The sequence below is a fragment of the Dendrobates tinctorius genome, unplaced genomic scaffold (assembly GCF_039654945.1).
Source record: "Dendrobates tinctorius isolate UK_male_01 unplaced genomic scaffold, ASM3965494v1 ptg000120l, whole genome shotgun sequence".
In the NCBI taxonomy this organism is placed as follows: Eukaryota; Metazoa; Chordata; class Amphibia; order Anura; family Dendrobatidae; genus Dendrobates; species Dendrobates tinctorius.
Window position 1 is genome coordinate 36,647,961 of NW_027361788.1, and position 27,942 is coordinate 36,675,902.

The 27,942-nt window shown below is 46.3% G+C and overlaps 1 long non-coding RNA gene across 1 annotated transcript in view; it reads left to right on the forward strand.

Annotated features, from left to right (window-relative positions):
• LOC141046781 (uncharacterized) overlaps positions 1–27,942 on the forward strand; it is a 179,429-nt gene that overhangs the window by 118,142 nt on the left and 33,345 nt on the right. Inside the window, exon 2 of the long non-coding RNA XR_012219660.1 lies at positions 19,911–20,006. This is a non-coding gene — a long non-coding RNA (uncharacterized lncRNA). The remainder of the gene's footprint in view (positions 1–19,910; positions 20,007–27,942) is intronic.

Here is a 27,942-nt window from a genome sequence, read left to right on the forward strand (position 1 = left end):
CTATAGGATTGACCACCTCTAGGATCTCATATGGACCAATAACCTTTGGACCTAACTTCACCGGCGGCACTTTAAGTTTAATGTTCCTAGATGTGTCATGTCGGACGCTGTTCACACCACAGCGTCCGGCAGGCAGAGGTAGTTCCACCTCCATCCACTATAGCCTCAGTGGCGCCGGCTTGATCTTCAGGCTCTCGGGGGTTAATCTTGCTGGAGACCAGGTTGGATGGTTAGTCACGCCCACGGTCTTTAAATAGTCATGCTGGCCTATGGGCGTCGACGATTATAGCTTGTGTTTCATACCAAGTGGTTCCGGTCTGGAGTGGAGGTGTTGAAGAGAGAGAGATTTGTATCTGGTGGCGTATGATCCGTTGTTATCCTTTCTCCTTCCCATATTTGTGTTTAGTTGTGCCCTGTTCACATTACTGTATATTCCTGTGTGTGCGGCGCAGTGCAGTTTAAGTTCTCCCTGTCTGTCATAATTTGTGTGGGGGCTTTGGTGGTGTGTCTCCTCACTGGGTGGAGGGTGGAGGGTTAAGTGCAGGGCTGAGCAGGAGATAAGGAAAGGTTGGAGGCTCAGGCATTTGCACCATCAGCAAAATCCCTGGGTTGAGGGTCAGACAGGGTTTCCCCTAGTTAAAGGGACATCAAAGGGGCCCCGGGTATTTCAGCCTTAGTTGAACTAAGCCCCGCGTGACATCGGAGGAGGGTGAAACAGCGTTTGTTGAGCATGAGTGCTAGGTACAAACGGGTGGCTGACAGTAGACGCGTGCCAGGTCCGGACCTGTGTGTGGGTGAATGGGTGTGGTTAGCTACGAAGAACATAAAACTCAAAATTCCATCTTTAAAACTGGGTCCAAGGTTTATTGGGCCTTTTAGGATTTCTGCCATCATTAACCCGGCTTATCGGTTGGAACTTCCTGCGGTGTACAAGATACACAACGTGTTTCACAGGGCTTTATTGAAAAAGGTGGTAGGCTTGGTGGACACGACGCCGATGCCACCTCCAGTCATGGTGGATGGCGATTTAGAGTTTGAGGTCGCCAAGGTAGTGGACTCTCGAGTAGTACGCCATACTCTTCAGTATTTGGTGCACTGGTGGGGGTATGGTCCGGAGGAGAGGTCTTGGGTTCCAGCCTCAGACATACATGCGAATCGGCTGGTCAGTTGCTTTCACCATCGTCATCCGGACAAGCCGGGTCCTATGAGTCTTGAGGGTCCGGGGTCCCTCGTAGAAGACGGGGTAATGTCATGTCGGACGCTGTTCACACCACAGCGTCCGGCAGGCAGAGGTAGTTCCACCTCCATCCACTATAGCCTCAGTGGCGCCGGCTTGATCTTCAGGCTCTCGGGGGTTAATCTTGCTGGAGACCAGGTTGGATGGTTAGTCACGCCCACGGTCTTTAAATAGTCAGGCTGGCCTATGGGCGTCACCGATTATAGCTTGTGTTTCATACCAAGTGGTTCCGGTCTGGAGTGGAGGTGTTGAAGAGAGAGATTCGTATCTGGTGGCGTATGATCCGTTGTTATCCTTTCTCCTTCCCATATTTGTGTTTAGTTGTGCCCTGTTCACATTACTGTATATTCCTGTGTGTGTGCAGCGCAGTGCAGTTTAACTTCTCCCTGTCTGTCATAATTTGTGTGGGGGCTTTGGTGGTGTCTCCTCACTGGGTGGAGGGTGGAGGGTTAAGTACAGGGCTGAGCAGGAGATAAGGAAAGGTTGGAGGCTCAGGCATTTGCACCATCAGCAAAAACCCTGGGTTGAGGGTCAGACAGGGTTTCCCCTAGTTAAAGGGACATCACAGGGGCCCCGGGTATTTCAGCCTTAGTTGAACTAAGCCCCGCGTGACAAGACGACAGCCAAACCTTATCCCCAATCTTAAAAGCAGGACCCACCGAACGTCTTCTATCAGTGTTTTGTTTTTGGTGAATCTGAGCAGTCCCAATATTCTTCTGACCCTCCCTCCAGATATCCCAAAGTCTCTGTACGGCAACCTCCACCCCAGGGCATTCAGAACTAATCCTAGAAAATTCACCAAAATGGGGATGAAAATCATAATTAAAGAAGAACGGTGAGGTTGCGGTAGATTGATATACTCAACTGTTAAAAGCAAACTCAGCAAGAGGCAAAAACAAAGACAAGTTCTCCTGTCGAGCTGCCACAAACCACCATAAAATTTGCTCCAAAGATTATCCTCTCAGTCTGACTATTGGTTTCCGGGTGATAGGCCAATGAAAATGGCAAGTCAATCCCTAGGAAGGAAGCTTTAACCACCATAATGTTTCGGTTTATTCTCATTTTCACCCCCATAGATCTCTATTTTGTCCGATCTCCTGTAATCCCCCCACCTAGTAAGGAACTTGTCATTTCCCCCTCCATCCTCCCCAGCCACCTAACCTTCTCCTCAGAACTGTTCCTCCACATACAATCCTTTTTCTCTAGACACACACAGCCACATCATGTCCTATCCTGCTCCCACCTTCTAACGCTCTGTCTGCTACTCCTCTTTGCTGGCGACGTATCCCCAAATCCTGGCACTCCTCAAAACATCCCCACACTCATTTCTAACATCCTGCCACAATCCTCTACATGTTTTTGCAACCATGATAACCTCATGCTTTTTCATCCAGCCCCCACTCCCCCGGTCCTCTTACCTGGCACCTTATGGAACGCACGCTCTGTCTGCAACAAGCTGTCGTTTATCCATGACCTCTTTATCACCAACAAAATATCCTTCCTTGCTATCACTGAAACCTGGCTCACTCCCTCTGACACAGCATCTCTAGCTGCGCTTTCCTATGGCGGATTCTATCTCTCTCACACCCCTCGCCCCAGCAAAAAAATGTGGTGGAGGAGTTGGCTTGCTCCTCTCTGATACCTGCACCTTTACCCCAATTCAACTTCCAGCCTCCGCTACTCTTCCCTCGTTCAAGGTGCACTCCGTCCGCATCTATTCCCCCTCAAATTGGCTGTCATCTATCACCCCCCAGAACTAGCCATCTCCACCTTTCTCGACCACTTCACCACCTGGCTACTCCATTTCCTCTCTGCTGACATCCCCACCATCATCATGGGCGATTTCAACATCCCCATTAACACTTCCACCTCAGCTGCCTCTAAACATTTATCACTGACTGCCTCCTATGGCCTCACTCAATGGTCCTCTGCGGCCACTCACAAAGATGGTAACATGCTGGACCTTATCTTCACCCATCTCTGTTCCCTCACTAATTTCACTAACTCACCCCTCCCCCTGTCCGAGCACAACCTACTGACATTCTCTTCCCTCTCCTCTCAGACTGCGCAACCCCCACTCCATAAACTTGCTCACCCTCGCAGAAATCTCAAACACCTCAATTTGCAATCACTCTGAGTCCCTTCTCCCTCTCACAGACATAGCTTCCCTTCATGACACAGATGCTGCTGCTACTTTTTATAACACCACAATATCAGCAGCAGCCCTGGCTGACCAGCCTGACCAAAGAACTGAGACGGGTTTCCAGGGCCGCTGAGCGGAGATGGAAAAGAACCCGTTCTACTGAGCACTTCAACGCATACAAGTAGTCCCTTGCCAACTTCAAGTACATGCTCTCTGCCACAAAACAAACTTACTTTGCATCCCTCATATCCTCACTGTCTCACTACCCTAAACAGCTTTTCAACACTTTCAATTCTCTATTCCATCCACAGCACCTCCTCCATCTCCTCTCATTTCTGCTGAAGACTTTGCCTCCCTCTTTAAGCAGAAGATCGATACGATCAGAGAAAGCTTTGGCCCGCAGCCCCCAATGCCCCTCTTGGCTGCTCAGTCCAGTTCTTCCAAAACCAGCTTCTCCACCATGATGGAAGATCAGCTCTCCACCCTCCTGTCAAGATCACACCTCACCACTTGTGTGCTTGACCCGCTCCCGTCCCACCTCATCCTTAACTTTGCCACAGTCTTCTTCCCAACTCAACACACACAACACACATCTTCAACCTTTCACTTACAAATGGTGTCTTTCCCTCATCCTTCAAACATGCCTCAATCACACCCATCCTCAAAAAGCCCTCCCTCGACCCATCCTCTGTGTCTAACTATCGCCCAATATCTCTTCTCCCTTACACCTCAAAACTACTGGAACAGCATGTATATCTTGAACTGTCCTCCCACCTCTCCTCCTGTTCCCTCTTTGACCGTTTACAATCTGGCTTCCGACCGCATCACTCAACTGAAACTGCCCTAACTAAAGTCACTAACGACCTACTAACCGCCAGGAGCAAGCGACACTACTCTGTCCTCCTTCTCCTGGACCTGTCTTCTGCCTTTGACACCGTGGACCATTCCCTCCTGCTACAGATTCTCTCATCTCTTGGCATCACAGACTTGGCCCTATCCTGGATCTCATCATACCTAACAGACCGAACATTTAGTGTCTCCCTCTCACACACCACCTCCTCACCTCACCCTGTTGTGAGTTCATTCTCTAGTTCACCAGTTGTGAGTTCTCCTTTCAGACTCCCTCTGGTGGTAACAGGAGGTAGTGAGGCTGATTTGATCGGTGGAGATCTGCCACCTGAGAATGAGGATGACGATTGGTCCTCAGGAGTCTCAGATTGGATTTAAGACAGCTGACGCCCTATTCAGTTGCTGGTGATTCCTTCTGGCTTGTCAGCTCTTGGTTTTCAGCTCTGTTCCAGTCATCTAAAGCTAAGTTTTTGTGCTAATGTTCACACTTGATTTTGTCGGTCTATTCAGCTTTTTGGTGTGGTCAGCCAGCCCCGGCTGGGGGCTGTGCTGAATTTCCACTCTTATTTATCAGTATTTTGCCAATTTGCTTTTGTCCCTTACAAGTTTGGTCTCTTTTTGCTTTGTCTCAGAATATTTCAGAGTGCTGATATAGTGGGAGAAGTCTAGTGACTTCAGGGTTAATTTTGCTATCAGAAGTGTTGGACATTATTTTTGTAGGGTTTTTTTGCAGGTTGTAGACAGTGTCTTTCCTTTCCTTTCCTCTCTAGTTAGTTTGGGCCCCATCGTTTGCTCAGCCTATTTTCCTGCCTGTGTTTGTGCCTTCATCTTGTTTCACTGTCAATACATGTGTGGGGGCTATATATTCCTTTGGGGTCTGCTCTGGGGCAGTTAGTTTTCCCCTTTTCATGCTACAGGCTTATTTAGTCCTCCGGCTGTGACGAAGCGTCTAGGAACATCATAGGTACGCTCCACGTCTGCTGCTAGTGTGTGGTAGGATCAGGGATCTGCAATCCGCATAGTTACCAACCTCTCTGGTTTTCTGTGACTTAGCTTGTTTTGCTTTTTTCTCCTCGGTGACCCATTCATAACATCGCCCCCTGTCTGTTGGTGTTCCTGAAGGCTCAGTCCTTGGACCCCTACTCTGCTCCAGGTACACCTTCGGCCTGGGACAGCTCATAGAATCCCACGGCTTGCAGTACCACCTCTATGCCGATGACACGCAGATCTACCTATCTGGACCTGACCTCACCTCCTTACTTACCAAAATCCCACAATGTCTGTCTGCTATTTCAGCCTTCTTTTCTGCTCGCTTTCTCAAACTGAACATGGACAGTCTACTGAACCACCGCACAACCAGCTCTACCCTCTCCTAGTGTATCCTCACCCATCCCTGTAGACTGTGAGCCCTCGCGGGCTGGGTCCTCTCTCCTTCTGTACTTGTGTGTCCCTTGTCTTGAACATGTTTATTGTACTTGTCTATATATCCCCTTTTCCCATGTAAAGCGCCATGGAATAAATGGTGCTATATAAATGTATTATAATAATAGTTCACTGCAAAAAGCTGTCCAAAATTTAGAGACAAATTGTACTCCCCTATCAGACACAATGTTCAGAGGGATCCTATGTAACCTTACAATATGAGAAACAAACAACCTGGAGAGCGTCTCTGCATTAGGCAATCCTGACAAGGGAACAAAATTAATTTTGCTTGCTGAATCGATCAACTACCACCCAGATAGCAGTATTCTTAAATGTGTCCATCTTTTTGGAATTGACAATGGAGCTAATTCCCCAGCCAGCTGGCTATGACTGATTTTTGCTTGTGCACAGACTTCACAAGCAGATACAAAATCTTTAATATCATTATGCATAGTGGGCCACCAAAAAAGTCTAGCAATGGTGTCCTTGCAGCAGTAATCCCAGGAGGACCCCTTAAAATGGAATCATGAAATTCCTGTTACACCCGCAATCTTAGGTACACAGGCACAAATAATTTGGACCCTGGGGAAGTGGCAGGAGCCAACGACTTTTCTAATTCCAAGGTTACCATAGACACCACAATACCCTGAAGTGTAAGGAAGACCAGGCTGTGGGTACCTATGAGACACTGGGTCCGGAACTGCCGAGGCCACATTCAGTGTGGCAGGGGGGGAAGGAAATCCAGCTACCAGTGGGTGTACCGAGAGACGAGTACCATGTGAAGCATTGCGGTGTGGGCATACAGGTATCGGCGGGTGCACAGGGAACACACGCCGAGTGGTTACCTGCGCAGAGCTTCAGTCTTGTGCTCTGCAGTTCAATGGACTTGGGGCTCAGCGGGCAAAACTGGTGACCGCCCGCTGCCACCAGAAGCAGGACCATGTATTGGGCAGGGAAGCCTGAAGATGCAGCATCACCCTTCGGACTGCAAGTGCGTAAAGGACAGTGGAGTCATGATAAGTTGAATCTGATAAAAAGACTATTGAATTAAGTAAGCATTAGGCTGTGTGCACACGCTGCGGATTTTGCTGCGGTTCCGCAGCGGTTTTGGCCGCTGCGGGTCTGCAGCAGTTTTTGCTGTGGTGTACAGTACCGTGATTCCCTATGGGAATCAAAAACCGCAATGCAGACGGTGCGGAATGTTCCACGCGGATTAGCTGCGGTTTTCAATCCGCAGAAAGAATTGACATGTCAATTCTTTCTGTGGATTTTGCTGCGGTTTGCCATCTCCTCCATTGAGGAGATGGAAAAACCGCAGGTAAAACCGCAGGTATTTTGACCTGCGGATTTTACAAAATCCGCGCGGATGAATCCGCACCTAATCCGCAGCGTGTGCACACAGCCTTACACTGCTTAACCTGTTTTCCCCTCATTGTTGTCTCCCTGGAGGAGCTCATTACTGTTAATTAAGTAAACAATAGTTAACCCTTGCTCTGTGCCTCTGTGTTACTGCATCCTTTTACCTTCTTTACTTTTGTCATAGTCGGCAGGATGCAGTCTTCTGACACAGACGCAGCAGACCAATTGATCATGAGTGCCCCAAGGTATAGCTTGCTGTTGACGGTCCTAGTTTGGGTATATTCTGGCCCGGAGGGGTATAAACTGTGGAGCGTTGGCAGAGTATTTGCGCTTGCTTTACAAGGACTGGGGTATGGACAGCTGAACGCTGCGCTGGGACAAGGTCATGGACGTGCTTGCTGATGGTGATAGTTGAGTGTGTGCAATGCAGGTGAAGGGCAGGAGGTATCTTCGCATGCACCATGGACAAGGGATTGACTTGCATGCACAACAACGGAAGAAGCAGTGGTGTCACTCGCAGACACTGTTCCTGGACCCTGGAGTTCAAAACACAAAGTCGGGTGCTTTGCTGCCATGTGCCTGATCATGCTGGTGGTCAGACTGGTAGTTTTGCTACCCCTGCTGATGCTGGCCTGGCAAGCGGTGCAAATAGCCTTTTTGGGGTTATCGGCAGAGTCTTTAAAAAACAACCAGACTCAGGAAGACCTATTAGTTGGACTGGCAACTTCCGTCGTGTTGGTGTTGCGGGTAACGGTTGCCCGCGTTCTGTCTGTGGCCACCACACTGCTTCTTCCTGCCTGTTGGGGTGCTACACCTCCCTCCTCCTGTGTGCTGCTCTTCTCGCTCTGCATGTCCTCCTGTCAGCTTGGATCAGTTACTATATCATCCACCACCTCGTCCTCCACTTCTGCACCCTGGTCCTCCTCCTGACTCTCTGGAAATTGTGTCCACCTCTTGTGACACTTTCCCACCGTCGCCTTCGTGTGACCGTGGCTGCTCAAATATTTGGGCATCACTACATGCGATCTCCTCTTGCCCTGCTTCAAGTGGACTGGAGAGAGGCCCGAATCTATAAGTGGAAAAGTGAACAGCTCTTCGGAGTGTCCATGCATGGGATCAGTTGTCTCCAGGCACTCAGCACGGTGGGAGGAAGGAGGATCAGGGTGAGGAATATGCAGTCCAGACTCAGGGCTACAGAGACTTGACAGGGTGGTGGTGGCAAAGTGACTAGAAACAATATCCACTATCCAACCAACAACCTTTTGACACTGCTCTGGGTTCAATAGTGGTGTGCTGCTGTGGTGCCCTAGTAATTGGGACAGGAAGGTCGGGCGAGAAGATGTGGGTGTTTGTTGTGGCACAATTTCAGCTTGCCGTCGATCTCGGCCTCTGCATGCACCATCACGTCCAGTTCCCCGTCCCTTGCCACGCTCCTTACCCATTTTAAATGTAGGACAATATTTTCCACTTTCACTACAAATGGCTGAATTTGGAGCGAACTTATATGTGATCCGTGTGACGGACAAACCCCAGTTTAACTTATCTGGCTTGTAGGTAACTTTTTTTTCAGCAAAGTGGTGTCAATAACTTGGCTAAGACACTGCAACAAAATTTAAATGGAGGCCTCAAATGGCGCAATTTTGAGTGCACTGATATGTGACCAGACGGACAAACCACAGTTTGAAGTATCTGGCCTGTAGGTAACTATTTTTTTTTTCAGCAAACTGGTGTCAATAACTTCTCTAAGACACTGCAACAAAATTTAAATGGAGGCCTGAAATGGCACTGATATGTGATCTGTGGGACCAGTGGCGTATCTACAAAGTTATGAGCCCGGTGCGAACTTTCAAATGGGGCCCCCCATGCCAAACTATTCGGTGCCCAATCCTGGTATATATTTGCCCCCCGTACTATCGTTGTTCTGTAATGTATAAAAGAAAATAAACCATTATACTCCTCAGGGGCTTACATAGAAGTCATGGGGATCCATATAAGAAGTATAATGCACTCCCTTAGTCCTCCATATAATATAATGCATCCCCATAGTCCTCTATGATATACTGCACAGTTCATAGTCATCCATGTAGTATAATCAAATGCACCTCCTTAGTCATCCATAAAGTATAATGCACAGCCCATAGTACTTCATAGTAGTAAAATGTACCTCATAGTCCTCCTAAATCCGAGCCCCCCGGATGAGATTACACCGCTGGATTACAGATTCATTCATTTCCATCCTCCAGCACAGTGTATGTATGTATATATATATATATATATATATATATATATATATATATATATATATATACACTGAGTCCGCTAGGGGACGCTGTGTGGATGTCCCAGGAGAAAGGATGAATGGCAGAATGCTGAATGACCGTTCTGTATCTTAAAGTGGGTGGCTTTGGGATGGAGACTTATGTGTTGCTCAGCAGTGATACTGCTGAAGTGTTGTTTCAATGTGTAAGGGAGAAATCTCCAGGTAACTAGAGAGATGGAACACAAAGAGAAAACACAGAATGACAATTGTGCAAAAATACTCTGCAGTAAAAAATTTTGCTGATTACTGTCAAAAATTTTTTACTGCAGAGTATTTTTGCACAATTGTCATTCTGTGTTTTCTCTTTGTGTTTCAGTCAGTGGGTGGTGTGAACACTGTCCCACCGACTTGTTCACATTTGTGCATGTCACATTTTTTTTTAAACTAGAGAGATGGGCGGACCTGGTTACCTTCAAACCCACCCAGGGGGTGTGTTTAAAGCACTGCTGGAAAGAGTGTGTAAATGCTTGAAGGACCTGTGATGAGGTCAGAGTCATGTGACCTGGTGGGCGTGGCTGTGAACCATATAATGTGGCCAGGGTAGGTCACAGGGGGTGGAATGCTTTGACCGGGTTGGTCCAGTGTGGAAGGTCCCGCTGAGATGGGGCTTCCTGCCTGATAGCACGTGTGGACGCTGTGAGTAATGGCTGAAAGTGCCTGAGACTTCCCTGGAGGGAATGAATGTCTGCAGTATAGAGAAGCAGCCATGAGAGAACCATGACGGAGTGAGATATAACTGTGAGGCTGAAAAGCCTGCATATTGGACATTGCTAACAGAGTGAAGCTCTGTCATGGACGCTATGCCGTTTATATATTGCTGGTCATAGTTTATGATGTTTAATAAACCGCATGGACCGTTCTGAGTTTATGGAAAACCTGTGCCGGATCTGATTTTGTGGCTGCCAAGCGAGTGATCCCCTAACTGAATGATAGCACTACCTCACTATATATAATATATACAGTTGTGGCCAAAAGTATTGACACCCCTGCAATTCTGTCAGATAATACTCAGTTTCTTCCTGAAAATGATTGCAAACACAAATTCTTTGATGTTATTTTCTTCATTTAATTTGTCATAAATGAAAAAAACACAAAAAGAATTGCCCTAAAGCCAAATTGGATATAATTCCACACCAAACATAAAAAAGAGGGTGGACAAAAGTATTGGCACTGTTCGAAAACTCATGTGATGCTTCTCTAATTTGTGTTATTAACAGCACCTGTAACTTACCTGTGGCACCTAACAGGTGTTGGCAATAACTAAATCACACATGCAGCCAGTTGACATGGATTAAAGATGACTCAACCTCTGTCCTGTGTCCTTGTGTGTACCACATTGAGCATGGAGAAAAGAAAGAAGACCAAAGAACTGTCTGAGGACTTGAGAAACCAAATTGTGAGGAAGCATGAGCAATCTCAAGGCTACAAGTCCATCTCAAAAAACCAGAATGTTCCTGTGTCTACCATGCGCAGTGTCATCAAGAAGTTTAAAGCCCATGGCACTGTGGCTAACCTCCCTAGATGTTGACGGAAAAGAAAAATTGACAAGAGATTTCAACGCAAGATTGTGCGGATGTTGGATAAAGAACCTCGACTAACATCCAAACAAGTTCAAGCTGCCCTGCAATCCGAGAGTACAACAGTGTCAACCTGTACTATCCGTCGGCATCTGAATGAAAAGGGACTGTATGGTAGGAGACCCAGGAAGACCCCACTTCTTACTCTGAGACATAAAAAAGCCAGGCTGGAGTTTGCCAAAACTTACCTGAAAAAGCCTAAAACGTTTTGGAAGAATGTTCTCTGGTCAGATGAGACAAAAGTAGAGCTTTTTGGGCAAAGGTATCAACATAGATTTTACAGGAGAAAAAAAGGCATTCAAAGAAAAGAACACGGTCCCTACAGTCAAACATGGCGGAGGTTCCCTGATGTTTTGGGGTTGTTTTGGTGCCTCTGGCACTGGACAGCTTGACAGGACAATGACCCAAAACACACTTCAAAAAGCACTAGAAAATGGTTTAAAAGCACTGGAGACTTCTAAGGTGGCCAGCAATGAGTCCAGACCTGAATCCCATAGAACACCTGTGGAGAGATCTAAAAATGGCAGTTTGGAGAAGGCACCCTTCAAATATCAGGGACCTGGAGCAGTTTGCCAAAGAAGAATGGTCTAAAATTCCAGCAGAGCATTGTAAGAAACTCATTGATGGTTACCGGAAGCGATTGGTCGCAGTTATTTTGGCTAAAGGTTGTGCAACCAAGTATTAGGCTGAGAGTGCCAATACTTTTGTCTGGCCCATTTTTGGAGTTTTGTGTGAAATGATCAAAGTTTTGCTTTTTGCTTCATTCTTTTTTGTGTTTTTTCATTTTAGACAAATTAAATGAAGATAATAATACCAAAGAATTTGTGTTTGCAATCATTTTCAGGAAGAAACTGAGTATTATCTGACAGAATTGCAGGGGGTGTCAATAATTTTGGCCACAACTGTATATCAGACACAATGTCTCCGGCTTTAGCAGATCTCCCCCAATCCTGGCAGCTCCCCCCATACAGGTCACATCCTGTAGGGGCACTCCTGGGCCAACAAAGCCCCATCTCCCCCTCAGACGCCAGGACAAGTAGCCCATAAGACCGTCACTTTGCTCCCCTGTGCACCGACCTCAGTGATCCGCTCCCCCATGCACCAATCTCCGTGATCCACTCCCCCATGCACCGACCTCACTGATCCGCTCCCCCGTGCACTGACATCAGTGACCGGCTCCCCCGTGCACCGAGCTCAGTGATCCGCTTCCCCATGCACCAACCTCTGTGATTCGCTCCCCTGTGTACCGACCTCAGTAACCTGCTCCCCTGTGCACTGACCTCAGTGATCCGCTCCCCCATGCACCAATCTCCGTGATCCGCTCCCCCGTGCACCGACCTCACTGATCCCCTCCCCCGTGCACTGACATCAGTGACCGGCTCCCCCGTGCACCGAGCTCAGTGATCTGCTTCCCCGTGCACCGACCTCAGTGATTCGCTCCCCTGTGTACCGACCTCAGTAACCTGCTCCCCTGTGCTCTGACCTCAGTGATCCGCTCCCCCATGCACTGACCTCCACCAAACCCTCCTGTAATCTCACCGGAATGGCAGGAACCAGAAATCTGCTGCTGGCTGATAACAGAGAACACGAGCTGCACACAACCAGGAGCTCCTGCACTGAGAGCTGAAAGACCTGTGGTGACGTTGATTAATGGTGAAGGCCTGTGATAATGATGACGTCACCACAGGTCCTTCTTCTCTTCCTTAGTTCAAGTGTCGGCTGCTGTGCTGAATTGTGTGCGCCCGGAAGGTCAGGTGGAGGGCAGGTCTGTCTGTTGCCATGCGGGAGGAATCTCCTGCATGGCAACAGATTTTAACTTTTTTCTGGTGATGGCGTGCGTCTGACCTGCCGGGTCCCTGACTCCCCCTGGGCCTGGTCGCAGTGGCAACTGCTGCGACCGTGGTAGTTACGCCCCTGCATGGGACTGACAAACCACAGTTTGAAATAGCTGGATTTTTAGTGCTGTAATATGGAAAGGATCTGGCTGTATTCTGCAGTGCCAACAAGCAAATGGAGCAAAAAACTGATCTCTGGATTGCTTTTAAAGCAAATAATCAGGATTAAGATCCCCCAGAAAATTATTCCTGGTCCCTGATACCTGGGGCTGTGTCTAGAAATATCTGTAATAGGCAGCAGCAGCAGACAGAACTGGAATGGACCCTGTTGCTATATGCACTGCAGTCTACCACATACACTGCCTGCCTGCCTAGCACTGATATCTGTGCAGCTTTATTAGTCCTCAGATGGACTGTTAGTTGAGATGGATATGTGTATTATATATGGTATACCACAGTAAGTACGAAGCAAACAAATCTCTCCCTAGCTCAGCAGCCACTCTTCCTACATTGACTGATTCCAGAGCAGACTGTGACGAGCATGGCGGCACCAGGTCTGATATAGACCTGATGACACAGTGAGGCCAGCCATTCACTTTAATGCCACAGCCAATATGGCTGCAGCATTACAGTGTGTGGCAGACAATCCCTGCATGTTCATTGGCTCTCTAAAGAGCGCCAAACATGCAGGGTGGGGACCCGAGCTCCTGCCAAGCAACCCCGGAAATACTCGGCGAGCTCCGAGCACCTCAAGCAGTGAGATGCTCAGGCGATCACCGAGTAGTGGCAAGCATGCTCGCTCATCACTATTCTTTATTTATAGCTATTTATAATAATTATTATTATATTTTTTGTATATTTTAATGAAACTTTTATTATTCTTCATAACCCTAGCTCCATCACTAGTTACGGCTTTAAAAAATTTCTAAAAACTCAATATTTATTATAAGGTTAGTGGCATTTTCTTGTCTTACAGGGAACAAATTTTTTTGGATCTCTGTAATTCATCTCACAAAAGTACAAGTGAGATGAGAAGCTGGAGCTGTGGGAGGTCAGGTTAGAGTGTAACACACATGATTCATTATTTGCTCAGCCTCTGTCATCTTAGTTGCTGCCTATGCAGGGCATACCAATTGATAACAAAATCTTTTTGGCTGCTGTGCTCTGAATGAGAACCAGCAGCAGAGATCCAGGTGATATTGCAGTCTTTGTCTCTTTCACTCATCCAACCACCATGCAGGAAATCATTGCACCTTTTTTATTATCACTATGAACTCAGGGTATGGTGGAAGTTGAAACAAGCAGGGTATAAAAATGGGTATACCAAATTAAAAAAATATATTAAAAAATAATACAATAATGGTAATTAATTGCCTTTATTAAAAAATAACACAACATATAAGTGCAAAATTAAAAAGGCACTCTGAAATAATACATGGGACCATATGATAAATAATTAGCTAAATATTAAAGCATTTTTGATATCCATAGTATGCTGGCTAGATTAATAATAACCAGTAAATACATTGCCACAAAATAATAAAAAGGAAATAATAAAAGATTTTTTTTTAAAAACATACAAATAAAGTGCAATTGTGCTATCATGTGAGGAAAAATGTCCACTATGAACGACTGTGCAATTTGAACAAAGATAAAGTGCAATTGTGCTGTCATATAAACAATGAACAAACATCAGTGGCTCAGTGAAACACTAACACAAATAAGGGGCAAATTTACCTGATAAGCCAGAAATATAACGCAGAGTGCCAATATAACGGGCCCCGACGCGTGTTTCGGAGTTACTCGCCTTCATTAGGGGTTAATGAGCTGCTGATCTATGAATCTATTTATAACATAGTTAATTCCAGGCACAGAGCATGATGGCGCATGTGCCGCCGACACGACCCGGAAGACACAATGCACGGAGGAGTCATGTTACCAAACACCGCGGGGTAAACCCGACGTGTCAGAGCACAGCGAGACGCCATCTTCATGTGAACCGCTGGCTCGTGAGACAGCGCATGCGCTCTGCACGATGACATGAATAAATGTGCTTTACTCAGGGAGGTACAAATGAGCGCATTAAAGCATGAAAGAATGTAAAGTAGTCTAAATATAGGGAACTTATAGGCAACATTAGAGCATGAAAGTAAGAATATAGAATAGTCTCGATATGCGGACAGAGGATATATATATATATATATATATATATATATATGCCTAACTATTCATATTAGTGAAGCCACAACATACAGTGCAAATATGAAAAAAATATTTTGCAATAGTATACAAATGATACTTCATAGACTACATAATAAACGTATACAATGATACATGAGACACACAAAAGTAATTGATAAGCAATAGATATATATAAAAGCATGACCATTCAAATGTCATAATATATAGTGCAGATATGCAAAAAAATTTTTTTATTTATTATTGCAATAATATAAAAAAATACATCATAAACTACATGATGAATGTGCTATGTGATATATAAGACAAACAAAAATGTGAATTAATATAATTAATATAAATTAATAAATATGTCCAAAAACATGTGAGGAATGGGGAAAAAAATAAATAAATAAAACAAAAAAAAGTGGAAAAAATATTGAAATAAAACATCTTGGGAAAAAAAATGATATATATATCATATATCCATGTCACAACAGATATATCCATATTAACACGACGTTTCATGCCCCTGTTTCTTCTTTCATAATGTCATGCAGATCAGTCCTCCATAATATACAATATCGACCACACAGCTGAAAAAATAAAAATAATATTAAAAAAATGCACTAAAACCATACAAGCTATAAACTTATAAAAATGGAATAAAAGATAGACTCTCATTTAAACCCAATGGAGACACAGTACCTTGTGTCCATATCCATTTGGTCTCTAACTGGGCAAAATGTTTACTGATGTTTCCACCTCTGATCTCACTGCATACCATATCTATGCCAGACACCTTCAATAATGTAGGATCACAATTGTGATACATTTCAAAATGTCTTGGCAGTGTTTTAAGGGAGGAAACGTCTTCAACCTCTCTAGCTGCCTTAATGCCCAAAACATGCTCACAAGCCCTCACCTTAAGGCCTCTTTCACACATCAGGTTTTCGCCGTCAGGCGCGATCCGGCGCTTTTGACAGAAACCGGATCCGGCGAAATGCAATGCCGGATCCGGTTTCCCCCCCATTGACTTGCATTTGCGCCGGATCGGGCCGGATGGCCATGCGTTTCATCCGGTTTTCGCCGGATCCGGCAATGTGTCTCAATCCGGCATCTGGAAAAAACGGCTACTGTAACGTTTTTTGTCTCCGGCGAAAAAGCCGGACACACCGGATCCGGCACGTCCGGCTTTTTCACACAATGAAAGCCTATGAGCGCCGCAATGCGCCTGATCCGGCGAAAGCTGGATCCGGTAGCCGGATCCGTTTTTTTTGGTCTGAGCATGCTCAGTAGCTCTGCCCACAAGACATATATAAAAGCAAGACAGTGGGACCCACAGCCACACCCAACATGCCACCCAAGAAAGCAACCAAGCGCAGCAGGAGAAGGCAGGAGACCACTGCAGCACCATCAGCACCACCACCACCCCAAATGGAGCAGCAAATGGAACATGCTGAGGAGGGGAGGCCAGCAGCAGATGAGAGACGGTAATTATCAAATCCCCCATTCCTCCAAACTAGGGCTATTGAATATCAAGATATTCATTGGCCCTTTGTTTCTCTTTATTCAACAGCCGCCCAATAGATGCAGCAGCAGTAGCAATGGCAGCAGCTGGAACACCACCCACAGCCATGGAGTCTGGCCATCAGGAAGACAGCACATCTTCTTCTGGGAGCCCTCCCTCGCATCGTCAGCGTTTGACGGTAAGTTTTTATTTCCAAAATCCATCATCTCTGTAATATATGTCTATTCATTGTCTTTTATTTCAAAACAGGATTCACAAGATGAAGAGGAGCTCCCAGAAGAAGAAGGAAGGGGTGGACAGACACTTGGAGTGGGCTCACAATTGGTAAGTTTTTTGCATCAAACGCAGAAACACAACATCACACTACACACAACACATAGAAAACAATGTTCTGCAGACCACACACAGCAAACAAATGCCTACATCCAAAGACATAACATTTTTTGTTTTCTTCTCTAGTCTTCCCAATCTGGTGCTCGGCCAAGAGGTCCTCGCAGTGCCTCCCAGGGTCGTCGGCGACAGCAACGCGGCGGTCACCAGCGTGTAAGTATAAATATTTTTGCTTTGTTTTTTTGCACTTTTTATTTCATTTCTTTTGTGGAGGCTAATTATGTTATTTTTGTCTTTTTCTTTAACAGCCTTCACAGCGTGCTCCCGACTCTGACGGTGAGGACAGAGGACTCGATGTGGACCACCTCATTGATCTCGTCAGAGAAAGGGAGCCGCTCTGGAATATGGCTGACCGCCGCCATGCTGACCTTATCGTTACCCGACGACTCTGGGAGGAAATCTGTTCGCTCCTTGTGGGCCACTGGGAGGACCTCGATGTTCGGGCCCAGATTAAAGAGCGTAAGTATATACAGTACCGGTTGCTTGATGTAAACCAGTGTTTCCCGAACTCCAGTCCTCGTGGTCCCCACGGATCATGTGTTCATTCAGGATTTCTATTTACTATGGAAATCCTGAAAACATGACCCCTGGGGACCATGAGGACTGGAGTTTGTGAAACACTGATGTTGTATACTAACCACTCCTTTCTCGTTTCAGGGAACAGAATTGTGAATCGGTGGCGGTCTGTGAGGGATCGTTTCAAGAAGGAGTTCAATAAAGAGATGCGGGCCCCGAGTGGATCTGGAGGACGCAGGAGCAAGTACAAGTACACACAAGCCCTGTCGTTCCTCCGGGAAACAATGGTCACTAGAAGGTAAATATTACACACCACATGTGAAAAAAATGTAACTTTTTTTTTTCAGCCAGGGCCATACCATGTCAGTATTTTAATTGTTTTTTTTTCTCTTTATTCCACAGCACGGTGAGCAGCACTCGGGAGCCTGCACGATTGGACCCTTCTGAGGCGATCCCTGAGGAGACCGGCACCGAGGGACACTTCGACCGCCCCGGTACATCTGCACCTTCCCACACATTCGACCCATCTGTCCCATCCACCAGCACAGGAGCATCGTGGCCGCCTACATTACATGAAGCTGCTGGTGAGGAGATCGCTTTCCCTTTACCCCACCCTTCTGCCCCTGCCACCTCTAGTACACCTGCGGGTACTGGGCGGCAGCGGCAGAGGGGTCAGGAAAAGTTATGCGCCAGAGTTCTTGCATCTGAATGCATCTTTCCAGAACTGTCTAAAAGTCTTGTCAGAGCAAATCTCCGCAGGCTTTCAGCAGATCAACTCCAGCATTCTGGAGGTGAAGACACTTCTGCAAACCATGCATTCAGAAGCAAGATCTTCGCCAAACCACACCTTTTTCAGGTCTGTTGTGGAGCGCATGGCAACACTATCTCCTACCCAGCAGATGCATGTAATGCATTCGTGCCACGGTGCTCTACAGCAGGTTACCTCCCAACCTCCACCTCCCACCACTGTAGTTCCTCCACCTGCACCCCCTCCAGCCACTTTCCATCCTCCCCCTCCTATTACATCTGCACCCCCTCCAGCCACTTTCCATCCTCCCCCTCCTATTACATACCAGCAACCTTCCCAGTACCAGCAACCTCCCCAGTACCAGACATCTCACTTCCAGCAACCTGCCCCGTACCAAACTCCTTCCCCGTACCAAACTCCTTCCCCATACAACTTTCCATCAACATCATCTGCTCCTACAGTCCCTGCCCAACCCTCCACTCCACCGCCCACCACCTCTTCTGCCTCCCACATGTCCACCCATTCTGTAGCTTTTTCCACACCAACACCTCTAACTGTTCCTTCCCCACCACGATCCCAGTCCTCTCTCCACACTCCCATTGTCGGTGTCCCGCAGCCCCTCCAGCAGTATTTCCACCCCACACTACACAGATTTATGATGTGTTTTGTAATAAAAATGCCCTGTTGGTTTCAAACCTTTATTAAAAAAGTTTTTTTAACTTTAAAAACTGTTTACAAAAAAAAAATATTTTAAATAAAAGTTAAATTATTGTTTAAACTGGTTGTCTGTCATTTCTTTCTGCGGCGAAATATGTTTAAAAAAAAGGTTAAATACAGTGTATTTAAAAGGTAAAAAGGTATTCAAAACCAGGTATATAACTGTGGGTAAATTTTAGCTTTTTGCCACAGTTGTGTTCCTGGTTGTGTTTGAAGCAAAGTATTTCACCTGAAAAGTTGTGTTTATTGTTGGTGATTTCCTAACAATGTACACAACTTTTGTTAAAAGGTGAAATACTTTGCATAAAACACAACCAGGTACACACCTGTGGCCTAAAGGTAAAAATAGTAAGACCATGACAAGATAGCCAACTTTGGTTGGCAAAGGTATATACTGTTGGTCCAGAAGGTACACAAGTTTAGGGCACAAATCTTTCACACTCTGTCATCCTGCCAGTGTACTCTGCCTTGAGGTGACATAAAGTATAGTGCAAAATTGTCCCTCATTACTGAAACCGTCACAGAACTTCTAGTGGTAATATTTCCAATGACAACATCCATATTCGCCAGTAACTTGCTCTTCTCTCCAACCTGCACTTTCTCCTCTACAACCTGTCAAAGAAGGGCTGTAGGAACATGCTATATATAGTTTTCCAGTAGCCAATCCCGTTCGGAAGGCCACAAGGGTCAATTTTAAAAACCAGTTCCGGCGTAATCCGTCGAAAAACGGATAGAAAAACGGATGAACCGGATGAGACGGATCCGGTTTTTTCTGTCAAGAACAAGACGGATCCGGCAGAAAACCGGATCCGGCACATCAGGTTTTACTAAACATTTGCCGGATCCGGCATTCCGGCACGACGCCGGATCGCTCCTGACGACGAAAACCTGATGTGTGAAAGTAGCCTAAGTTGGCGGGTGGTAAGGCCAACATAGATGAGGGAACATGGGCATGTGGCATAATAAATGACGGCTGTGGATGAACAAGTTATAGATTTCCTTATATCAAAAACACGCGATTTATCAGAACTGGTGAATGTACGTGTTCTTTTTTATTATATATAATATTTATTATATTTATATAACAGAGCTGAAATGTATCCAAGAGCAGCCAGGCATTTCAGACATACAGTTCATCAATGCGAGGAATCACCCCAAGATATAGGCACAGCAGACAGTCCGAGGTAAGTTACCTAACTGGGCACTTTGGTATTATATGTCTTTATGATTCGCATTATTTTATAGTTCTTCCTTTATGAAAAGGCAAGTATAACTTCAGTTTTCTTCTCTGGTGCCAAAAACTGCAGAATCTTCTTGGTACAAAGAACCTACTGCTAGAGTTGAGCGATACCGTCCGATACTTCAAAGTATCGGATCGGATCGGCCGATCTTTAAAAAAAAGTATCGGTATCGCCGATTCCGATACCGGAAGTCCCATTCAAGTCTATGGGACTTCCGGTATCGGAATAAGAAAAACCCTGTTTTTGCCTTGTACAGCCTCTCTGGGGTCTGTACGGGCCTTTCGGGGGGCTGTGCCGGCCTGCCAGGGGGTCTGTGCAGGCTCCGGTGGTCTGTGCCGGCCTGCCGGGGGGCTGTGCCGGCCTGCCAGTGGTCTGTGCAGGCTCCGGTGGTCTGTGCCGGCCTGCCGGTGGGCTGTGCCGGCCTGCCGGGGGGCTGTGCCGGCCTGCCGGGGGGCTGTGCCGGCCTGCCGGTGGTCTGTGCAGGCATCGTCCGATGGGACTACAAGTCCCATCGGGCGATGCCTGCTACCATGACAGTGATTGACACATTAGCCAATGATGGGACAGTAGTAGTCCCATCATCCGGCTAATGTGTTGAATGTAAAAAAAAAAATTACATGCTACATACATGCTACATACATACAACATGCATACTACATACATGCTACATTCATACTACATACATGCTACATTCATACTACATACTACATGCAACATACATACTACATATATACTACATACATACTACATATATACTACATGCATGCTACATACATACTGCATGCTACATACATACTACATGCTACATACATACCACATATATACTACATACATACTACATGCATGCTACATACATACCGCATGCTACATGCATGCTACATACATACTACATGCATGCTACATGCATGCTACATACATAACACATATATACTACATGCATGCTACATACATACTACATGCTACATACATACTACATGCTACATATATACTACATGCATGCTACATACATACTACATGCTACATACATACTACATATGTACTACATGCATGCTACATACATACTGTATGCTACATACTACATATATACTACATGCATGCTACATACATACTACATGCTACATACATACCACATACATACTACATATATACTACATGCATGCTACATACATACTGTATGCTACATGCATGCTACATACATACTACATACATACTACATGCTACATACATACCACATATATACTACATACATACAATACATTCATACAATACATACATAGACATACAGTACATATAACATAGAGTAACATACTTACCAATACTTGTCACATTGTTCCCCGAAGCCATTGTCTTTTCCTGGAATAAATATTAACATAACAAACCACAAAAATACTCACCCACGATCCGAAGCAGTCCACGAGTGTGTCCCACGACGATCTTGGGTAGAGAACTGCAGCATCAGCTGATGCTGCCGTTCTCTATGGGCTGCAGGAATCCAATGACGGAAGGTAGGTATCCTTCCGCACTGTATTCCTCCGCCACTTAAAAAAAAAAAGTCCCTAGTCTCACTTTATGCCATTGCTGCGTGGGAAATTCCCACACAGCAATGGCATAAAGTGAGACTAGGGACTTTTTTTTTTTTTTAAGTGGCGGAGGAATACAGTGCGGAAGGATACCTACCTTCTGTCATTGGATTCCTGCAGCCCGTAGAGAACGGCAGCATCATCTGATGCTGCAGTTCTCTACCCAAGATCGTCGTGGGACACACTCGTGGACTGCTTCGGATCGTGGGTGAGTATTTTTGTGGTTTGTTATGTTAATATTTATTCCGGAAAAGACAATGGCTTCGGGGAACAATGTGAAAAGTATTGGTAAGTATGTTACTCTATGTTATATGTACTGTATGTCTATGTATGTATTGTATGAATGTATTGTATGTATGTAGTATGTATGTAGCATGTATGTAGCATGCATGTAGCATGCATGTGGTATGTATGTAGCATGCATGTGGCATGCATGTGGCATGCATGTGGCATGCATGTGGCATGTATGTAGTATTTTTTTTTTTTTTTTTAACATTTAACACATTAGCCGGATGATGGGACTACTACTGTCCCATCATTGGCTAATGTGTCAATCACTGTCATGGTAGCAGGCATCGCCAGATGGAACTTGTAGTCCCATCGGACGATGCTTGCACAGACCCCCGGACATCAGCACAGCCCCCCGGCAGGCCGGCACAGCCCCCCGGCAGGCCGGTACAGACCCCCACAGGGTGCACAGACCACCGGCAGGCCGGCACAGCCCCCCGGCAGGCCGGTACAGACCCCCACAGGGTGCACAGACCACCGGCAGGCCGGTACAGACCCCCACAGGGTGCACAGACCACCGGCAGGCCGGCAGAGCCCCCCGGCAGGCCGGTACAGACCCCGGGCAGTCCACACAGCCCCCCGGCAGGCCGGCAGAGACCCCCGGAAGGCCCGAAATGACGGCGCATCATGATGCGCACACACCGCGCATCATGATGACGTCAGGCTGTCAATCAACTTTGAACTTCCGATTCCGATGCCGACTTCCGATATTGAAAAAATATCGGAAGTCGGTATCGGAATTCCGATACAGCAAGTATCGGCCGCTACCCGATACTTGCGGTATCGGAATGCTCAACACTACCTACTGCATATATTAGTGATAGTTCATTTGCCTCAAAACCTTGTTAACGTTTGCAATAAGAGAAGAGTTATATATATTTCCATATCGTTGTGTCTCTTATCAGAGATGTCTGTGGGAAATTTTGCTTTAGTAACGTCTTGCCCTGGTGAAGGCTTACAATATCATCTGGAAGAAAAACTGTTTTCTTATAAGCCTTTAATGCGAAGTGAACTGAAACCTGAATGGTTTCCCGAGGGTTTGCTATCATCTTGTGAGCGTTGAAGAGATTTGGCATTTTCTGCTTACGATTTATAAGCTGAAGAATGTTGGTTCCTGGAACATTTTTGGGAAAAGTTGTCTGAAAATGAGGGTCAGTTATATTATTTGGGTAGTAATAGTTTTTTATGAGGTATACAGCATATTTGGATACTTTTTCTCCATTTCTTTCATCATTTCATCCCAGGTTTTGTGACTTCTTGGCAGAATAATTTCATCCATATCATTGAGGGTCACATATCAGCTTTTGTACATATTTCTGTACATACAGTCGTTCAGAGCTGAGAGTTGTCCGTAATAACCAATTTGCAGGTGGGGACCACAGACCATATCTCAGTAAGAATGCTTTCTGGCTGATGTTTTCATCACTTTGGAATGTTGGTTGTGCTTTCACACTTGTGGTAGCATGAGACGGACTCTACAACCCACACAAGTGGCTCAGGTAGTGCAGCTCATCCAGGATGGCACATCAATGTGAGCTGTGGCAAGAAGGTTTGCTGTGTCTGTCAACGTTGTGTCCAGAGGCTGGAGGCACTACCAGGAGGCAGGCCAGTACACCAGCAGACATGGAGGGGGCCGTAGGAGGGCAAACAACCAAGCAGCAGGACCGATACCTCCGCCTTTGTGCAAGGAGGAACAGGAAGAGTACTGCCAGAGCCCTGCAAAATGACCTCCAGCAGGCCACAAATGTGCATGTGTCTGCACAAACGGTTCGAAAGGATGGTCTGAGGGCCCGACATCCACAGATGGGGGTTGTGCTCACAGCCCAACACCATGCAGGACCCTTGGCATTTGCCACAGAAACTAGGATTGGCAAATTCTCCACTGGCTCCCTGTGCTCTTCACAGATGAAAGCAGGTTCACACTGAGTACATGTGACAGACGTGACAGAGTCTGGAGATGCCATGGAGAGTGATCTGCTGCCTGCAGCATCCTTCAGCATGACCGGTTTGGCAGTAGGTCAGTAATGGTGTGGGGTGGTATTTCTTTGGAGGGCCGCACAGCCCTCCATGTGCTCGCCAGAGGTTGCCTGACTGCCATTAGGTACCGAGATGAGATCCTCAGATCCTTTGTGAGACCATATGCTGGTGTGGTTGGCCCTGGGTTCCTCCTAATGCAGGACAATGCCCGACCTCATGTGGCTGGAGTGTGTCAGCAGTTCCTGCAAGATGAAGGCATTGAAAGTATGGACTGGCCTGCCCGATCCCCAGACCTGAATCCGATTGAGCACATCTGGGACATCATGTCTCGCTCCATCCACCAATGTCACGTTGCACCACAGACTGTGCAGGAGTTGTCAGATGCTTTAGTCCAGGTCTGGGAGGAGATCCCTCAGGAGACCATCCGTTGCCTCATCAGGAGCATGCCCAGGCTTTGTACAGTAGGGATGTCATACAGGCACGTGGAGGCCACACACAATACTGAGCATCTTTTCCTTGTCATGAGGCAGTTCCACTGAAGTTGGGTCAGCCTGTAATTTGATTTTCCACTTTGATTTTGAGTATCATTCCAAATCCAGACCTCCGTGGGATATTCATTTTGATTTACATTGATAATTATGTTTTATTGTTCTGAACACATTCCACTATGCAATGAATAAAAATTTGCAGCTGGAATATTTCATTCAGAGATATCTAGGATGTGATATTTTAGTGTTCCCTTTATTTTTTTGAGCAATGTACCAAAACGTTGAAAAGTAGTCAATAAAAGGGGAATTTTGTGCTGCGTTTGGAGAAACAATTTGATACAATTCAGCTATTTACGTTGTTCTTGTTTCACAGGTTTATAAAAAACATCAGAAAGTTTGTAAATTTTGCTAATACGCTGAATTGCTAATAGGGGTGAGTTATTTTGATTGCAAAGATATTATGTATCTATATTAACAAATGCTAATGCTCATGTTCTCTTACCACCTGGTCACATGGACCTATAAATATACCAGTTTTTATATTAACCCCTTAGTGACAGAGCTAATTTGGTAACTTATGACCAAGCCAATTTTTACAATTCTGACCACTGTCAATTTATGAGGTTATAGCTCTGGAACGCTTCAATGTATCCCACTAATTCTGAGAATGTTTTTTCATGACATATTGTACTTCATGTTAGTGGTAAAATTTCTTCAATATATATTCCATTTATTCATGAAAAAATGGAAATTTGTCAAAAAATTTTGAAAATTTTGCAATTTTCAAACTTTTAATTTTTGTACCCTTAAATCAGAGAGTGGTATCACACAAAATAGTTAATAAATAACATTCCCCACATGTCTACTTTACATCAGCACAATTTTTGAAATATCAATTTTTGTTAGGACGTTATAAGGGTTAAAAGTTTACCAGCGATTTCTCATTTTTCCAACAAAATTTACAAAACCATTTTTTTAGGGACCACATCACATTTGAAGTGACTTTCAGGGGCCTATATGACAGAAAATACCCAAAAGTGTCACCATTCTAAAAACTGCACCCTTCAAAGTGCCCAAAACCACATTCAAGGAATTTATTCACCCTTCAGGAGCTTCACAGGAATTTTTGGAATGTGGAAGGAATAACATTTAACTTTTTGTCACAAAAATTTTACTTTAGACCCTACGTTTTTTTATTTTAGCAAGGGTAACAGGAAAAAAATGGACCCTGAAATGTGTTGTGCAATTTCTCCTGAGTACACTGATGCCCAATATGAGGGGGAAACTACTGTTTGGCCACACAGCAGGACTTGGAAGTGAAGGAGCACCATTTGACTTTATGAATGCAAAATTTGTTGGAATAATTAGTGGATGCGATGTCACGTTTGTAGAGCCCCTGTTGTGCCTAAACAGTGGAAACTGCCCACAATTAACACCATTTTGAAAACTAGACCCCTCAGGGAATTTATCAAGATGTGTGGTGAGCACCTTGAACCCCCAGGTGCTTCACATAAGTTTATAACATTGAGCTATGAAAATAAAAATAAATCACATTTTTCCTCTTCGCCACGACAGCACCCACTGAGAGAGGGGATCCGCCCCCCGGAACAGGAAACCTACAGAGAGATAAATGGGGCGGTCCTCCTCGCTCCCTCAGTTTGGTTTCCTGTTCCTGGAAAGGAACCCGCAGAAGAGGATACCTGGTCTGGTAGCCGCCTGCGTGCATAATATGAGCAGCAGGGGCCCCAGGACTGGAAGCAGCGTCGGGCGGAGAGGCGAATTTTTCCCCCCCCCCAGAGCTGGTAATGCAGGTGAGGCCGGAGGAGAAAAAGTGCCAAGGCTCACTAAAGGGGACGGTGCATATACCCCCCCCAGGAAGGGGCGAGAAGCGCATTACATATCCCATGTATCCGGGATGGCGGTGGGCCCGGGACAGAGCAGAAGAGCCTGAGGGCCCAGCAAGTGGGGAGCGCATTGTAAGTACCAAGGAGCGCGCCCCTCTCGGGAGAAAAGCGGAAGGGGCTGAGCGCTGTGCCAGGCAGCGCTACAGGGATCATACCTGTGCAAGGGGGGCGACCGGGCGCATAGGGGTCAGGGTCCGGCGGCCGCTGCATAACCGCTTCCTGCGGCGCTCCCAGGCAAAGGCGACCCGGAAGTGGTGGGACAACTTCCGGGGTCAATACAGGAGGTGGCGATCACGGGGAAACGCCCACACATGCGCAGAGGAAAAAAAAAAAAAATGGTGGAGCATCAAAAAAAAAAGAAAAAAAGGAACCTATAAAAAGAAGCCACGAGCATAGCGCCGATGCGCAGTCATGTCATCCATAGATGACCCAGCTTCGCTCCCGTTAAATCAGCCAGTGGAATCCCCACATGGCAGCAGACAAAGCGGTACTACAAGGAGAAGTAGTAGCACCAGAAGAAGTGGCAGCTCCAGGAAGGAATCTAGTGGACCTTCCAGGCAAGGCGAGGCCTTGGAGAAAAAACGTAAAGAGAAAAAACCGTCCCATGCCTCGCCTAAGCCTGAGTCGCGGACCCCGCAGCCGGTAGTTACTGACGAAACTCACGGGTGAGTGTTTTTAGTCAGAATAAATGACTGATGTTCACTTGTTTCTGGTCCGCACCCCCCTTTTTTTAGGCCAAAAGAACGGAGAAGGCGAAAAATAGAGAGTGTGCCTTATGTTCTCAGCCCCTCCCAGACGGCCACCCTAAGGAACTATGCCAGTCGTGTGTTGAGGAGGCCTTACAGGAGGAATCCTCGCGGAAGAAGGAGGATATCCGAGCGATAATTAGAGAAGAGCTACGGGCCTTAGGCAGCTCCAGGAGTCTGGGAGGTCACTCCTCCGTGAGAGAAATAGGTTCACCAAGAGGGGGAGCTTCGCTGGCGTCAAACTCATCAGCAGAAACCGGGGATCTAGACTCTGATAGATCCCAGGAATACCCTTCCTCAGAGGATGAGGAGCAGACGTGTTTCCCTACAGACAGCGTCAGCAACTTGGTTAAGTCGGTCCGGAATACCATGGGGCTACCAGAGAGTAGGGACCCCAAGACTCCGCAAGACATAATGTTTGCAGGCATTTCCCGTAAAAAGGTCCATGCATTCCCAGTGGTCCCAGCTATAAAGGAGCTAGTAAAAAGGGAGTGGGAGAAACAGGGGCAGAGAACCTTCCTCCCCTTAACGTCAAAGCGTAAATATCCTTTTGACGACGAGGAATTGACGGCTTGGTCGAGAGCCCCCAAGGTGGATGCGGCAGTGGCCTCTACCTCTCGTAGATCCTCCCTGCCGGTAGAGGATTCAGGAATGTTGGCTGACTCATTAGATCGTAAGACCGATACACTCCTTAAACGATCCTGGGAAGCATGTACGGCAGCTTTTAAGCCCGCAATAGCAGCCACGTGCACGGCAAGGTCAATGTTGGTGTGGCTGAATGACCTAGAGGACAATATTAAGAATGGAGTGGCCAGGAGTAAACTCCTGTCCTCTATGCCCCTCATTAAGGGAGCAGCTGCCTTCCTCTCCGATTCCTCAGCGGACTCTCCGTTTAT